Source organism: Anabrus simplex, chromosome 2, assembly GCF_040414725.1.
Source record: "Anabrus simplex isolate iqAnaSimp1 chromosome 2, ASM4041472v1, whole genome shotgun sequence".
Classification (NCBI taxonomy): domain Eukaryota; kingdom Metazoa; phylum Arthropoda; class Insecta; order Orthoptera; family Tettigoniidae; genus Anabrus; species Anabrus simplex.
In genome coordinates, this window is record NC_090266.1 from 1,201,815,822 (window position 1) to 1,201,832,657 (window position 16,836).

At 38.3% G+C, this 16,836-nt stretch overlaps 1 protein-coding gene across 1 annotated transcript in view; it reads left to right on the forward strand.

Moving 5' to 3' along the window:
* The window catches only part of Hsdl2 (Hydroxysteroid dehydrogenase like 2), a 190,458-nt gene that overhangs the window by 71,510 nt on the left and 102,112 nt on the right, over positions 1–16,836 (forward strand). The window lies entirely within an intron of this gene.

Here is a 16,836-nt window from a genome sequence, read left to right on the forward strand (position 1 = left end):
ATATATGGTTACCTTCCAGCTTACAAAGATTAATAAGAAAATATACAAATGAAATACTGATAATAATAAATAATAATAATAATAATAATAATAATAATAATAATAAGTATAATAATAAATCGAATACTGAAAATATCTCTCACTTCTACATACAGTGCGAGGTTGTGATATATGTACTATCACAAAGTAGCTATATACAAAAGCAGGTGCACTCAAGCACATGTGGAAAGTACACTTATTGGCTAGTGCTTGATGTCACACTGATGCTCTTCCATATACAGTAGTTCCGTACTTCAGGACTTAATGCTTTCTGTAATGTAGGTAATAGAGAACATCAAATGAAAATTACAGTTTCCAAAATAATATTCATTGGATAGAGAGACAGTGTTCTTCAGTTATTGTGTGATGCTTTGCCTCATCAGTAATGTGGTTTGTCCTGTGGCCTAAGGAGAATTAACAGTACAATAGAAATGTGTCCAGAAGTGGAAGGAAAATAATTCATGATAGCTTAAAATGGAAGAAGTTGCCCATAATTCTCTGTATTGATCATAATAATTGAGTTTGTAAGAAACAAAAATGACAGAATTTGTAATTTATTCGACATTAAATAATAATAATAATAATAATAATAATAATAATAATAATAATAATAATGTGACCTTGGCTACTGATTTGCAGACATTGATTGAAAAAAAGTTACTTTATTTGTTTCCATGTATGGGATAATGTAGTCACATCCTAGTTCTTGAACCATGGGCAATGGTTGAGGGCCTAGTAAGTGGTCCTGAAGGTCGGGATACCAGTTGCTATGAAATGGGAATGAGCATTATGGACATATTCTGAGTCATAGCCCTCCTTGTGCGCAGGTAACAGGGACTGTGCAATCTGCTGGTCGTCCCTAACCTATTAAGAGGAGAGATACTCAGTGGGACTGCTTCACAGAATTTACCAACTCTGAACATTTTAAGCAACCCTTGGACCTATGGGAGTAAGAGAGTCCCACTTCCATGTGACAGGCAAGGGACTCTTTGGAAACGACCTGGCAAATGAAATGGATTTCCACGTGGAGCTATCATTATTAATGGGGCTAATTGCAGGAAGTTTAACTGGCGGACTAAGCAAAGAGGATGAATCGAGGCCTAGTTTCTTCAACGAATGTTGAGTATTAACACTGCTGTTAAAGAGACCTAACACACAATTTAACAAAATGGTCATCTCATCAAGAATTGTTAACTCTAACTAATTGTTAATACTTGTGTTAAATTAACATTGCAGCAGCCCTGTATTAAACCTCTTAACAGCTGCTAAAATTTCAAAATGGAGGCATGTAGAAGACGTAAGTTGGAAGCTTTACTGCTGTGTGAAGACTACTTATCAACTGAAGAAGGCAAAGGATGACCATACTAAGAAAAAACTACTTTTTAGAGTTGTCAGAAGAAAGATTTCTACAAAGATATCCAATTACCGAAGCCATAATGAACAAGGTCCTAGGAAGAATTGAAAATAGGTTAGTTTCCAACAGATCGAGACTTATCAGTGTCTCCAGTGCAGCAGTTGCTTATAGTTCTTACAAGGAGAGGTCAGACCCTGTGTCCAATTGATTTTAACGAGCTTCATGTATCTGCTGGGGGACACAACAGTAACTTGTGTATAAAGGTTTGGGTCAATGCGCTTTCGTTTTCAAAAAAATTGAGGACAAATGCCATGAGGCAGCATCCGTTTTGGACCAAGTGGAGGTGATAGGATACTAAAAGGCAAACACATTTTACTTAAACTAATAATTTCTGATGAATCCCCCGATTCCAATGCAACGCGTATATACTTGGAGAGTTGCAACCCAGTCAAGCAGAGAGGTGGCCAAGTGGTCACCATACTTGTCTACAAACCGCTATGACACATCGTCGCCATACGGTGACGTAAAGCAAATTGGGGGGGGGGGGGAATGTGGGGTAGGACTGTTCGTTAGGAATACTACTGCATGCAACCTAGTTTCTGGAGCCGCATAACTAATGTGGGTAGATTTTAGGTGGAGGAACTAGGACGAGAATTGTCTCAACTCTATCTACCATGTGAGTTTGCAAATGAGGATGAAGTTGACAAGTTTTATGAAGCACAGAGTGACATCATAGTCCAGGTAAACAGCAAGGACAAGATAGTGCTAATGGGTGATTTCAGTGTGAGAATTGGAAAGGAAACTGAAAGATATGATAAAGTGATGGGTAAATTTGGACAAGATATCGAAGCTAATAGGAATGGGAATTGTTTACTGGATTTCTGTGCTAGAATGGAATTAGTTCTTACGAATACATTCTTTATAAGGCTACTAACATGGGAGGGTAGGGGCACCAGATCCATATTAGACTATATCATAACAGACTTCGAGTTCAGGAAATCTGTTAGGAATGTTTCCATATTCTGGGGATTTTTTTATGATAATTGAGGGCTTTGAAAGAGAGGCAGCAATCCAGAAAGGAGTGAACATAGAACAGGCAATCGAGGAAATCAAAGAGGATTTTGGAATGGGAATCAAAGTCCAAGGAGAGGAAATCAAACCCCTGAGATTTGCCAATGATATTGTATTTTATCTGACTCTGCAAAAGATCTGGAGACATTGCTGAATGGTATGGACAGAGTCTTGGGGAAGGAATACAAGATGAAAATAAATAACTCCAAAACAAAAGTAATTGAGTGCAGTTGAACAAAGTCGTGTGATGAAAGAAATATTAGATTAGGAAATGAAATCTTAAAGGAAGTAGATGAGTATTGTTGCTTGGATAGTAAAATAACTAATGATGGTAGAAGTGAGGTGGTCATAAAATGCAGACTAGCACAAGCAAGGAAGGCCTTTCTTAAGAAAAGAAATTTGTTCACCTCAATCATTGATTTAGTCCTGAAGATTTTTCTTTCATTCATGCAACTGGTTTAATGTTGCACTAACACATCGAAGGGAAAGCTCTAGGATTAGGCAGATAGGGGCGTTAATTAATGAGAAAATGGGGAATCCATGGTTAAGGGCTGCCGATCGTGGAGTTCAAACCCATGCAAACTCACCACCACTCGCTCCTGAAGAAGATCTTTTACATACACGGCAATTCAGGTACGAACAGGTGGAAGCAATGGCAGGTGGGTACTTGTAATGAAGAGATAAAGGCAAGGTTAGGAACAAACTCTGTTGTTGAAGCTGTATGGATAAATCAACTTCGATGTTTGGGTCATGTGAAGCAAATGGAGGAGTGTAGGTTACCTAGGAGAGTAATGGAGTCGGTCAAAGAGGGTAAGAGAAAAAGAGAGAGACCAATACGTTAATGGTAAAGCTAAGTTTCTAATCTTGTAAGATAAGAGGTATAGAACTAAACGAGGCCACAGAACTAGTTACAAGTAGAGGATTGTGGCAGTATTTAGGAAATTCAGAGAGACTTGCAGACTGAACGCTGAATGGTATAACAGACTATAATGAAGATGGGTTTATGTAATGTGTGTGTGTATGTATGTATGTATGTATGTATGTATGTATGTATGTACGAGGACGGTTTGAAAAGTTCTCGGAATCACCGCTAGATGTCAGTGCTAGAGCAACGAGGTTCCCGTGCAATAATCACACATCCTTTGTGAGTGAACACGTGGCGCGTCAGTGCTCTAGCTGCAGGAGTGTGGTAGTGACGACTCTTTGTTGTTGTTCCCACGTAGTGATTTGTGACAATGGAAAAAACTGAGATTCGAGCAGTGATTAAATACTTTGTAAAGAAAGGTATGAAAGCAAAGGAAATTCATGCTGACTTTCAGAACACACTGGGGGACTCATCTCCTTCATTTTCAACTGTTGCCAAGTGGACCAGCGAGTTTAAATTTGGTCGGGAGAGCTTGGATTATGATCCGCGTAGTGGACGGCCAAAAAGTGTTACGACCCCAGAATTTATCGCAAAAGTGCATAAAATGGTTGTGGAGGATCATCGACTGAAAGTGCAGGAGATTGCTGAAGCTGTAGGGATGTCTTCTGAATGGGTTTATTATATTTTAACCGAAGAATTGGGTATGAAAAAATTATCTGCAAGTTGGGTGCCATGGCTCTTGACATTGGACAATAAACGCACCAGATTGGAAATGTCCGAAAAAAGTCTGGCCCGTTTTCAGTGCAACCAACAAGATTTTTTGCGCTGGTTTGTGACTACAGATGAAACTTGGGTCCACTACTATACCCCAGAGACAAAACAGTAGTCAAAGCAGTGGAAACTGCTGATTCACCACCACCAAAGAAAATAAAGGCAGTGCCTTCGGCCGTAAAGGTCATGGCCTCTGTTTTCTGGGATGCAAATGGCATTCTGCTGATAGATTATCTTCCTACTGGCCAAACAATTACGGGGCAATACTATGCAAACCTCCTAGACCAACTACAGGGAAAGATACGCGAAACAAGGCCTGGTTTGGCAAGGAAAAAGGTCATCTTTCATCAGGACAACGCTCCGCCGCACACAAGTGTTATTGCCATGGCAAAACTTCATGAAATGGGGTACGAATTGTTGCCACATCCACCTTATTCACCTGATTTGTCACCATCAGACTTTCATCTATTCCCCAAGCTGAAAATTTTCCTCGGTGGACGGAGATTTTCTACAAGGGAAGAACTGACAGCCGAATTGGAGAGGTATTTTGCAGGCCTGGAGGAATCTCATTTTCGAGATGGGATCAAGGCATTGGAACATCGCTGGACCAAATACATTAGTCTACAGGGAGACTACGTTGACAAATAAAAGCAGTTCCACCGAGTTAAGATACTTAATTCTAGTACATTCCGAGAACTTTTCAAACCACCTATGTACGTTAGCCTGCTTGTGTATTGATTTCAACTTTCTCACCTGCTTGTAGCAGGAATCATTTGTGTTACATGTATGTTAACTTTTGCTGGACGCATAAGATTCCTCCAGTCTTTGTTTCTGTTGATCCCGTACAATAAAATCTGCCCCAAAACAGAACATTAGAATGATTTAGTGTGTGGACTCTCACTCTTACAGAATTCATCAAGATTCTATGCACTCGGTCTCTCAAAAAAGAGCGATGTTTTACAGTCTGATTAATAGAGCATTTAACATCCCTTTATCTGACACGAATCGAAGGAAAGAACTCAACACCCTCTACTTTATTGCGAGTAAAAACGGTTTTGGCAGACATTTCATAGATAGGATTGTCGGTAAAATTGTAATCAAATCCACATCAATTCTGCTCAGAGAGACTAAAAGGAAAGCAGACAATTATGCCACATTCACTTATACCAACAGAAATATTTACAAAATCACTAACATTCTTTTGAAGCATAATGTCTACATGGTATATAAAACAGTCAATAACAATGCCAAATTCTTCTGTAACCAGTACAAAGTCAATAACAAATACCTTAAATCAGGTGTATACATATTAAATTGTAACCAATGTCCAGCGAATTACGGTGGTCAAACTGGAAGAAACTTTTTTGTTTGGTATCAAGAACACGTCAACGCCTTCAGGCACAGCAAATACTCTGCCATGAGTACCCATGCAACAGAATCCAATCACCCTTTCACTTCCATAGAGCAGGACTTAAGAAATCTTTGCTTAAATAATAAGGGCAATTTACTTAACATCTTAGAAAACATTTTCATTAACATAGACCAAAAATGCAATCCTGCTCACAATGTAAATTAAATTTTGGAAACTGCAAATGTGTTTTTCAAAGTATTATTGAACAAATTCCCCATGAACAAGCCTCACAACAAACCTCTACACACTTGCGTCCCCGCCTACTGGATCCAACCCTCCCCTACTCTCCCTCTAAACTAGCTTTCATCACACACGGCCTCCATAGTTCACCTTCAATCAGCTCTAACACATATATTGAGCCTAACCTCTCTTGGGTAGACAAAGACGTGAGTAGTCAGATGTGTCATCTGTTAGTTCAGTTCCACTTACAAGATGCTTCAACCTAGCCTACTTTTAACATTTCTATTAGCCATCGTTTTTGTTCTAGAAATAATCAACTACGGCACAATCTTTCTCCGTATGTGCACGTACAGTCAAATATTCCACCTGCCTCATAACCACTTATCTAAGAGTTATCAACAACACATCATCACGCCAACATAAGAAGAGCTCAATCATCAAACTTTAATGGAACTATTATGTGTGGTAAACAATTTTATCTTCATTTCAACAGAACTAAAAAGCTATTGAGCTCCAGTGTATAACTGTGTATTGTTAAGGAATAGACGTAGCAGCAATAAAGTAGTTTTGTGCAAGTGAATGTATTGCGCCCTGGTGGGGTGTGATAAGCGTCATGCAATTGTAATTAATTATGGAGGAATATATATTTCATTTTCAGAAGAAAGAAAATCGTACTTTATATATTGTATGTACGAGCCAGGCAGAAGGTGATTGTGAAACCGAACACAGACTGTTATCTCCACTAAGATAAATCAATACAATGGAGTGGCAAAATTAGAATTCTCAGAAATTGTGACGTAGGGGAAAGAGAGAGGCTAGAGTTGTGGACAAGTTTGCGGAAAGTTTTCATAGCCGCAGGCAGAATTGATAGTGGCAACAGCGTATAGAGTCGTGTGCAAAATTCCGAGAAAAGATGTCAAAGGAGCTCCAAGTTACTAGCGAAGACTGAACGCAAGGTTGGCACTTGAAGAAAAAAAAATATGAGACTTCTCTGTCCCGTGGCTTGTGTGGACCAATCGTAAAATTCATAGGCCGGGAGGCAGGTACGCCAACTTCGTATTGTAAGAAGCCCTAACAACCTTAACTCAACGGATTAAATATATAGAAGGAAGTGTGTTATAAATTCGGAATAAGGTGGAATTTAGAAGCCTAACCATATAATAAAAGTTATTAAAAGGTATTAATTGAGGGAGATTGCTTGGCGTAATTCTGAGAATTCATGGACGCTATTTGTTGATTGGCTACAGGCAAGGGACGCCACAATATAGCGCGAAATCCCAGGCCGGGATACGGCAGCTAAATTCGCAAATATATCAATTACCAGCGAATAATATTAGTTGAGAATTGGTATAGAGCCTTTATGAACATAATTACATCATTGAATCCCATATTTAAGCCACAGGCAAATCCGCAAATGGTCGTATGAAGATGTCGGAGCTGCGAGTCGTTGATGACCTCTCATGAACTCGGAAAAGAGGGGAGACAAGTATAAATATAAGGTCGTGGAGAAGGATTGACTAACTTTTGATATTTTGTTCGAGCCGTAACTACGCCAGGGGTGCGTGTATGTACTTACTCGTGGAGTAGGGTTCGAAGTATTATATGGTTAGATAGCATAGTGAGTCCTGATGTGATGTAGCTCGTATTACAGTCTTGAGCAGTCTACTAGTAGGAAGAGTTCCAATATTTAGAGGACTCAGTAAAACAAAACTTACGGATAGGAGTGTGAGATTCTACCGACAGATTAGGATGTACGTTACGTGAGAACAGTCACGAGTGTTTGATGTAGTTCACCTAGTAAACAGTCGATTATAAAATGATACCTGGTCAGCTGTGTGATCGCGTGACGGGAATTCGAGTGCGCGCATGGGCCGCTGTAAAGGGGATCCCGAGGTATCCCATGTTCCTAGTGTCCGGGAAAGGAATGAAGAATGTATATTTACATTAAGTGGGCTAGATACAAGGCCGAGAGTGTAAAATTTGTGTGTAGAATTTAGGGTGGAAATTATTCCAGAGTGCAACAGTTATTTTATTTGTTTTTATTCAAAATGTGTAAAGTTGAAAAGGGTCAAGGATTAATTCTTCAAGCTGGCATGAATACCAGTAGAATGCAGTGCTAAAAACCGGAGGGGCTAGGCTCCTTGTCCGGTTTTAGCAGACTACAAGGCAGAGATGAGTAATCCTTAATATATTTGTAGATTGCTATTGTTAGGGGGAGGAAAACATATTATTTTATCATGGTAACTTGATTGTGAAACGAGCCGTTTCTGGCTCATGTAAATTCAGAGATAGATAAAGGGACAAATTAATATGTACATAATTAGATCAAGCACTCATCATAATTTTGATTATTAAATAGAGTAGAGTAGGGTTTATTTGTTCATTCAAGTGCTTGAGTTGTTTAGATCAAAAATTAGATGTATAGCTTTTCAGGCGTTTGCTCTATTAACCAGCGTTTCGTCTTAGGTCTGACACTAGACTCTTCAGAGTGGGATGTGTCAGACCCTACCCACTGACTCTGGGGTGTATGCAGGTGAACTTATCAGAAGCCTATTTAAGAGGCACAGTCTGATAACTGCATATGGGAGATAAAACTCCATTTCCATTCGGAATTGCTAGGCGGGCATTAATTCCATTATGGAGTTTTATCTCCCATATGCAGTTATCAGACTGTGCCTCTTAAATAGGCTTCTGATAAGTTCACCTGCATACACCCCAGCGTCAGTGGGTAGGGTCTGACACATCCCACTCTGAAGAGTCTAGTGTCAGACCTAAGACGAAACGCTGGTTAATAGAGCAAACGCCAAAAAGCCATACATCTAATTTTTGATCTGATCTTTGATATGCTCTATTGGTGGAAAAATAACTAATTCCCTCCATGGGAACTTAGAATTTCCATTCTTGAGTTGTTTGATATGATATGGAGCACGTTTCACGTAAAGATAATGTTAATATTCATTTAGAAGTGCTTCCAAAGTGTTTTTCCATTATCGGAAATTTTATCGATATTAAGGCATGTTGTTAAGATAATCCAAAGGTAGGGTTGCCAAGTTATTTAAATTGTTCTGGGACGGAATGAAGTCCATTGATTTGTTTGTAAATATCGCAAAGTTTGCCAGTGGACAGAAATAATAATAGGTAGAAGTGACGGAGTAATTAAATTAATAATGGGTAATGTATAAATGCGTGTTTAATAATAATCTTTGAGAATAAAAGCACGGGCCTAAGTTGATGGAATAATGGCAAGTTAAAGTAATTTCAATGTGGAGATAACATGTGGCGTCAATATATTTTAATTCGAGCAGTAATTGTTGATTTAACCTTTTTGGACTCCATAATAATCATAAATATTTGTTTAGAAGTGATAGAAGCACATGTGTAGGGTGGTCACGATATGTTAAAAGACCAGAGGGGTTTGAGTGCATTTTTCAGATCGGAAGTCGTGCGGGACGAAAATCCGGCATAAGGTGAAAAGTGAGCCGTACTGTTTTTTATGATGTAACAGATACATTTCGATGCCTACGTCGATATAATATGAAGATTCGGTGTCATGAGTGGCAGGAGTCCACGCACCGAAGATGGATGAATGAATGAATTGAATGTTTGAAGAGTTCCAGTGAGAAAATGGACTTCAAACAAAAATGGAAAGAATAATTTAGCACTTGCAGAGATTAGATGTATTTGCCCAAATGCGGGGTGTTAATGGGATCTGAGATTTGTCTTAGGAGGACATGGTCTCCATGAATTAACGACAGTACGAAAATAAGGTTGCGGGTTCGAATACCGTCATTATGTCCCGAGCGATATAAAATCGGATTTGGGTGGTTCATATTTGGAAGTTAGCATATGTGACTAAGTTCTAAAGACGGGAAATAAAAATATAAATTTTCAAAATTATGAATAATATTTGAAGAATCAGAAGAAGAATATATTTTTCCAATTTATGAACACAATAATGATGATGGGGATTGAATTGAAAATATTGAAATTTTCAAACTACTTTAATAATAATAATAATAATAATAATAATAATAATAATAATAATAATAATAATAAGAATATTTGAAGATACATGCAGGCCTCCAGATATCCTACGAGAAAACCAAGTACATGGAAAATCTACGTCAAAATAGCAAAAGAACTCCGCTAGAGATGGAAAACGGCACAATTTCACAGGTGCCCTCCTTCAAATACCTTGGAGAAATTATACTACCATCAGGATTAGACAGTAGTGCCAATGTAGAAAGAAACACCAAACTACATAAGGCATACAGACTGACGTGGAATTACTACAACAAAAGAGTCATATCGCGTAATGCAAAATTACGACACTACAAGACAGTTGTATTGCCCGAAGCTTTATATGCCTCAGAAACCATATGCTTAGGTGGTCACTCTAAAATTACAGAAATTGAAAAGCAGGAGCGGAAAATTCTCAGGAAAATTTATGGTCCTACGAGAGAAAATGGAATGTGGATTAAGAGGAAAACAGCGGACCTCTACTCCTTCACCGACAGGTTTACTGATGCTGTACGGAAAAGGCGCCTTAATCTCTATGGCCATATCTACAGAATGAACAGCGACAGACTAACTAAAAGATTATTCAAAGTAATCAACTCAAAGAAGGTCAAAATAAAATGGCTAGAAGAAACTAAGGCGGACCTCCAAGAAATAAATATTACAGACGACATCATGGAAAATCGTGGAGCTTTTAGAACCAAAGTAGCTAATCATAAATTTAGGGAGAAACCAAAAAAGACAACTGGTAGGAAGTGGTCGACAGAACGCAAGATGCAACACAGTGCATTCATGAAGAGATTTTGGGAGGATAAGAAGGCACAAACCATCAAACCAACTATCAAGTTCAAACGCGCTCTATGAATGGGCATAACGAAGGAATATATATATATAATAATATTTGAAGTATCCGAGGAAGAAGAAGCTACTTTTTTTTAAAATTCAGATGAGATTAATAAGAGCGAGAAGTTGAAGTATTAGAGTGAGGATGATTACGGGTTACGATAATCACGATCTCCACTATTAATAATAATGTTGATAATAATAGTAATAATAATAATAATTATTTTTTATTTTTTTTATTTATTTCGGATGGTGATGATGAATTATACTAGGGAAGTCAGCCGGCGAAATACTGTAATAATGTCACATTGTTGTAAATAATAAGTTAAGTTAATATTTGCAATATGAAGGCAAATCCCTACATCTGGACCATTAGGTTAGAGTCGCTTTGTCGTTTCCTTCAACTAACGATTAGCATATATTGGTTAGGAACCCGGGGAGAGTTTGTAGTTTCCCGGGTTGGTCTCATCTCAATAAAAGTGGAGGTGATAACATGGTCCATGTGATCGCACCCATTTAGCCAACAGGTAATTGGTCCATGACCAAATACGGTCATAGTGTTAACGAGGGTAAATCTGATACCTTCAGATATCAACAGTTCCATCACCCAAATGGAAGGGTGGTCAAAAGTGATAAATATTATGTAACCATTTTCAGGAATAATTTGCCAAATTACCGGCAAATCAAGGGTCAACAGATTTTGTTGTATGTAAAATTTATTTGGTTTTACTTAAATAAAATGCTCCTTTAGCATTTGCAAGGAAACAGTTCCAGGTTCTTGTTCTTGTAGAATAGTAAACCTTTGGTGACCGTTTAAATATCCGTCCCCATTCCTAGGACGGAGCCTTCATAATTTCCCTTTGATCTGATTTAATTTTTATTTTTATGTGTTTTTATGATGAGCCTAAAGTTAATGATTTGAGTGTCCCGTTCAACCCTGTAGTACTGATTGGATGGCGCCCATACATTTAATTGGAGATCTTATATCTTCATAAAGAATGTTATTTAGTTGCGATAGTTTCGGACCGTAACACTCCCTGAGATAAATGCTGGTTGGGACTTAGGCTTTGAGCGGGTGCAGTATCTCATGTGATATTTATTTACATCAAAATAAAGTTGCATTGAGAACGATAATTGATAACAGCTAGACATCGGATTGGGAAGTGAGGTCCCCTACACTGTATGGTTGGCAATGCAGAATGCAACCCAACCGTTAGAATATAACTATTAATGACTACCTTCTATAGTAATGGCGGAGAAGTTTTTAGATTGCTCCCAGACCAAAGTTACGTGGCAAGGCCTATACCTGTTCACAACTGACTAGTGCTGGATGACCCAGACAATCAGGAGAGAGGATTGCTTGATTGCCGTACAGGCACAAACAGATCTAGCAGCTTCCTTGTCGATCACCCAAAGACATACCGCAACTGTACCCGCTCGCCTCATCGCTCCGAAGCATTTCCAGTTGCCCAGAACAGACAAATCTGTGATCTTTGACCTTCACCTTTTTGGACATAGACACCTCAACATTGTTGCCTTTCTTGACAGAGATGTCAACAGAGACACCCAAGGAATGCTGGGGACTGGCTGATATGGTCTTTGGAAACGAATCCCATTTTCCTGTGACTTGGTTATTTATCCCCTCCCAGAGTTTGGAGGACCACAGGTGAGGGCTACGATGGTTGTGATATGAAGATTATTGACTGCACAGTGATATGTTATGCTGTCTTTCCAGGCTGAGTGTACAGAAGCCATTTTTCGGCAAGGTAATGCTTCGAAAACAATAAAGGCGATCTTTAATCCACCTATTCAATACATTAATTTAGACTTATAGTGGTTACATAAACATACTATCACTCAAATGGGATACGTTGTGATGTTTGGGACATCACTGCATGTTTTTAATTATTGAACAATCATCATTTCATTTCTTTGTATCGCGTCTATAACGTATTCTGAACAAATTATTGGGTAAAGTATTTCAACATCATGCATATTTATAACTTGCAGTAAATTTTCCAATAGCCGTTGTGAGGTGACCAGAGTCAGCAGGCTAATTTCAGCCCAATTCCAGGAAAAGTACGTCATCTAGGTTACGAGAGACCTTACCCTCTCTACCTCATGAAGAGACAGTTGATACATTATCAACACCCACTTTTCAAACTCCGCTTCGGGACGCTTTATTTCAGCGGGAAAGTTCAGCCTATGTGAATGAACGTAATGAAGTAACGTGATGGATTCACAGCTATACATCGGAGAAGGGATGAGACCTCGAATCTTACTGGACCATGTGATATGGCTGATGGAAGGAGACTTTTGAACCGATATATACCACCGACAAGAGCTGGAGAAGACATTCAGATTCTTATTAGCATTAGCAGTCGTTTTCACATTCATACTCGTATTCTTACTCGTGAGCAGATTGTCACTTGTATTCGGACATTCTGATTCTGATTCTCACGCTTGGAAGATACTCTTACTACGATTCTACGTCTACACATCGGAGAAGATTTTAACTTAGTTCACTTCGCATCTGAGTATATTCTACTCAAAAGTTACTCTCATTGGGACTTGTTATCTCAATGACGGGAGGTAGTCAACGGGAGACCGGTTCTGACTAGTATAGGGCAGGAGAGCTTTTATTATGAATTTAGCTACGCTACTGTTCCGTAATACGGAAGAATACGAATGTATTCTCTCCATGAACATAACCCATGGTGGTTTTGCACTTAAAATTAGGACTCATTACGACTTTATGTAAGGAGTACAGTAGGAAGTGTTAAGGACAGGAAATGTAGAAGTAGGACTGGAATCCAACAACAGAGAAGGCAGCCGGTACGAGATCCACATATCATCAGCTTCAAGACAACAGAGTCTACATATGGTGAGCTTATGGCATAAGTTACTGCAAGTCTTCGCGCAACAGTTCATTTTTAAAATTAATTTCATTCAATTTTTCTTTTGCTTCCGTAAGTTCAGATGTCGTTAAAACGCCGTTACGTCACGTTTTTCATCTTAATAAATAGCTGTTTTAATTTGTATTTTATGAAATGATTATTAATGATCCTTAAATTCCAAGTTAGTGTACTTAATGGTTTGTGTTCCGTTCACCTCACCCCTGGGAGTTTTTTGAGTCTCATTACGCATTATTATTATTATTATTATTATTATTATTATTATTATTATTATTATTATTATTATTATTATTAATTATCTACTTTTGTTTTCAAGCCATAAGCTTGAAGACTGGCGCCCTTGGGATACTGTTTCTGGAGAAACAATGACATATCATTTATTTATTTTAATATTAAAGTGACCCGCCACGTTATAATTTGGTCAAACATCTGTGAGCCAGGTGGGTACGTCGCAACGTTTCGCTCTCAATTCAGGGCATCTTCAGACTAAAAACTATCTTCAAGAGCACACCTTGCGGCTACCAACGCAACAGTAGATAGCAAATAACAGCTTTCAACAAACATGTAAATCCTCATCTGTTCCTAACATCGTAAACAGAATTCTCGCCTTGCGTTCAACTTCTTAATCTTTCCTTTCTTTCTCTTACAGAGAACATTTTCCAATATCTACTGACACTTCCTGACATGGTCTCAGTCAATTTCATTACCTACCGGTGCTAAAGGCCCTTTCTGCAATAATTCAACTGATGCTTCAGTTTCACATTATGCTCATGATTTCATCAGCAGCCTTGAAGATGTTGTTTTTATGAAATTCATTTTAGTGCTTGTTTTTCACGCCCTCATGTCGTTGGCATTATATCATTGTCACACTGTTTTTCCACTAAATTTTTTTTAATGAACCATTTTAATTAGAAATTTTGTAACAGAATAAGTTTTAGTCTCTGACAAAACATTTTTATGGTTTAATCATTGACAGTGTTTCCATCAACATGTTTGTATAATGTATCATTTCTCACATTTTTATATACTGAATTTTAGTAACTGGCTAAACATTTAGCTTCGATATTAATATAAGGGTACTCTTGAAGATTGTTTTTAGGCTGAAGATGCCCTGTATTGAGGGCAAAACATGTCCCATTTTACTGATAGTATGTTCATGTAACCACTATAAGTGGAAATTAATGTACTGAATAGGTGGATTAAAGATCGCCTTTATTGTTTTTGAACTATAAATTTTCAATACGGAACAAAAATGAGATTTATAACATGTAATAAGGTAATGCTTGTCAACATGGCTTGGGTTTACAGAAGTATTTGTCATGTTTGTAATTTTCCTGTACTTGCTTTGGCACCTGATTTGTCACCCATCATATACTAAGATGACTGGTTCCTCAGTACCAAAATTTTTGTGAAGTGGAACATAATGTACAACAACTGTGGGCAAGTATATCATGGGATGGCATACAGTGTCTGCTTGATTTCATGGCCAATCGTGTCACTGCACATAACCAGGCACGATCAGTCCAAAAGGGTACTGTAGGGTTACATATATTTTCCTGTTACAATTTTATTATAATCATTCCTTCTATTGTCTCTACCATCAAACTCATATAATTTATTTTGAATCCAACAGTAATTTCTTTGTATAGAGGTTTTATAATGAGTGCAATTTAAATTATTATTTTGAGTAATACCAAGTGAGTTGGCTGTGCATTTAGGGGTGCACAGCTGTGAGCTTGCATTCGGGAGTTAGTGTGTTCGAACCCCCACTGTCTGCAGCCTTGAAGATGGTTTTCCGTGGTTTCCCATTTTCACACCAGGCAAATGCTGGGGTCGCTTCCCCTCCACTCCTAGCCCTTTCCTTTCCCATCATTGCCATAAGACCTATCTTTGTCGGTGCGACGTAAAGCCCATTGTTAAAAAGAAAGTATTTTGAGTGTTAATTCACTGTCTTCCCATAGGCTGTTCTTACTTGTGATAAGCCTTTATACATTGATTCCATAGATGTTTGTAATGAAAGAGTTAAATGAGAAAATTATTTCCATAATTTCTTTCCTTTATTTCTTCCATCACATTTTTTATGAGATGTAAAATTCACTCGGGAGCCTCCGTGGCTCAGATGGCAGCGCGTCGGCCTCTCACCGCTGGATACCGTGGTTCAAATCCCGGTCACTACATGTGAGATTTGTGCTGGACAAAGCGGAGGCGGGGCAGGTTTTTCTCCGGGTACTCCGGTTTTCCCTGTCATCTCTCATTCCAGCAACACTCTCCATTCTCATTTCATAGCATCTATCACTCATTAATATAAAATCACTTTGGGAGTGGCGACCACATCGTAATAACAGCCTATATACGATTCATTCATCACATCCCTGACCCGGTCTAAGACTGGAAAACAGGTTGTAGGTTTTTTTTTTTTTTTTAATTCACTCAAGGAGCCAGTAGGCTAGACTACTTGGTTTAAAACATACCGATTTGATTTCCTCTACTACTGGCCCAGAATTGGAAGTTGTTGTGAGTTACTGCAACAGATCATCACATTAAAGAACTCTGTGGAGGTGGATCATATAAAGCATTCAAGTTTATTTTGTTGCAAGAGTGATCAGATGACCATGTCTGATTGAAACTCAAGCACCCATACCTAATGTAAGTGCAGTCTTTGGATAAATTAGGGCACAGTCATTACAGTGAACAAATGGGGCTTGAGTCTGATGTATATTGATCATTTTTTTCCTTTTTAGAACTAACTATAGTTACAAGTGGAATTTTGAAACCTATAGTGAAATTTAGAAATGCTACTTGAAAATGTATGGGCTTGGGTCTAGCCTTTGTTTCGAATAGTGAGGACACTGGTTCTAAAGTACCTGACACTTGCACCTACCTGCATTAAATGGGCTTGAGTAATAGTTGAAATTTAGCCTTTGTTTTGAATAGTGAGGACACTGCTTCTAAAGTTCCTGACATTTGCACCTACCTGCATTAACATCTCAGTTCTAAAGGACTACATTTGAACATAACTATCTCAAAGTCCTTGCAGAGGTTAAATTACATAGAGTTAAACATAGAGAAAAACATGCATACTACTTCGGCTCTTCAAAGAAATTTACTGACCGTTATTTACTTACTGATTTTTGTCTTTTTCTGCATTTACAATTTTAATGCTATACGGGATGGTCCACCCACCCCTTACAATATAGTTTTATGCAACCTGCTGCATTTACTACAATTCTGGAATACATCGGTCTCTCTCCCTAAACCAGAATAATATAATGACATGTGGTTATGGGAAGACAGCAGGAATCATGAGCATCTCTATTAATTCATTACGGGTACCCCGAATGAACCTGTAAACCGAGCACAGATATGAAGA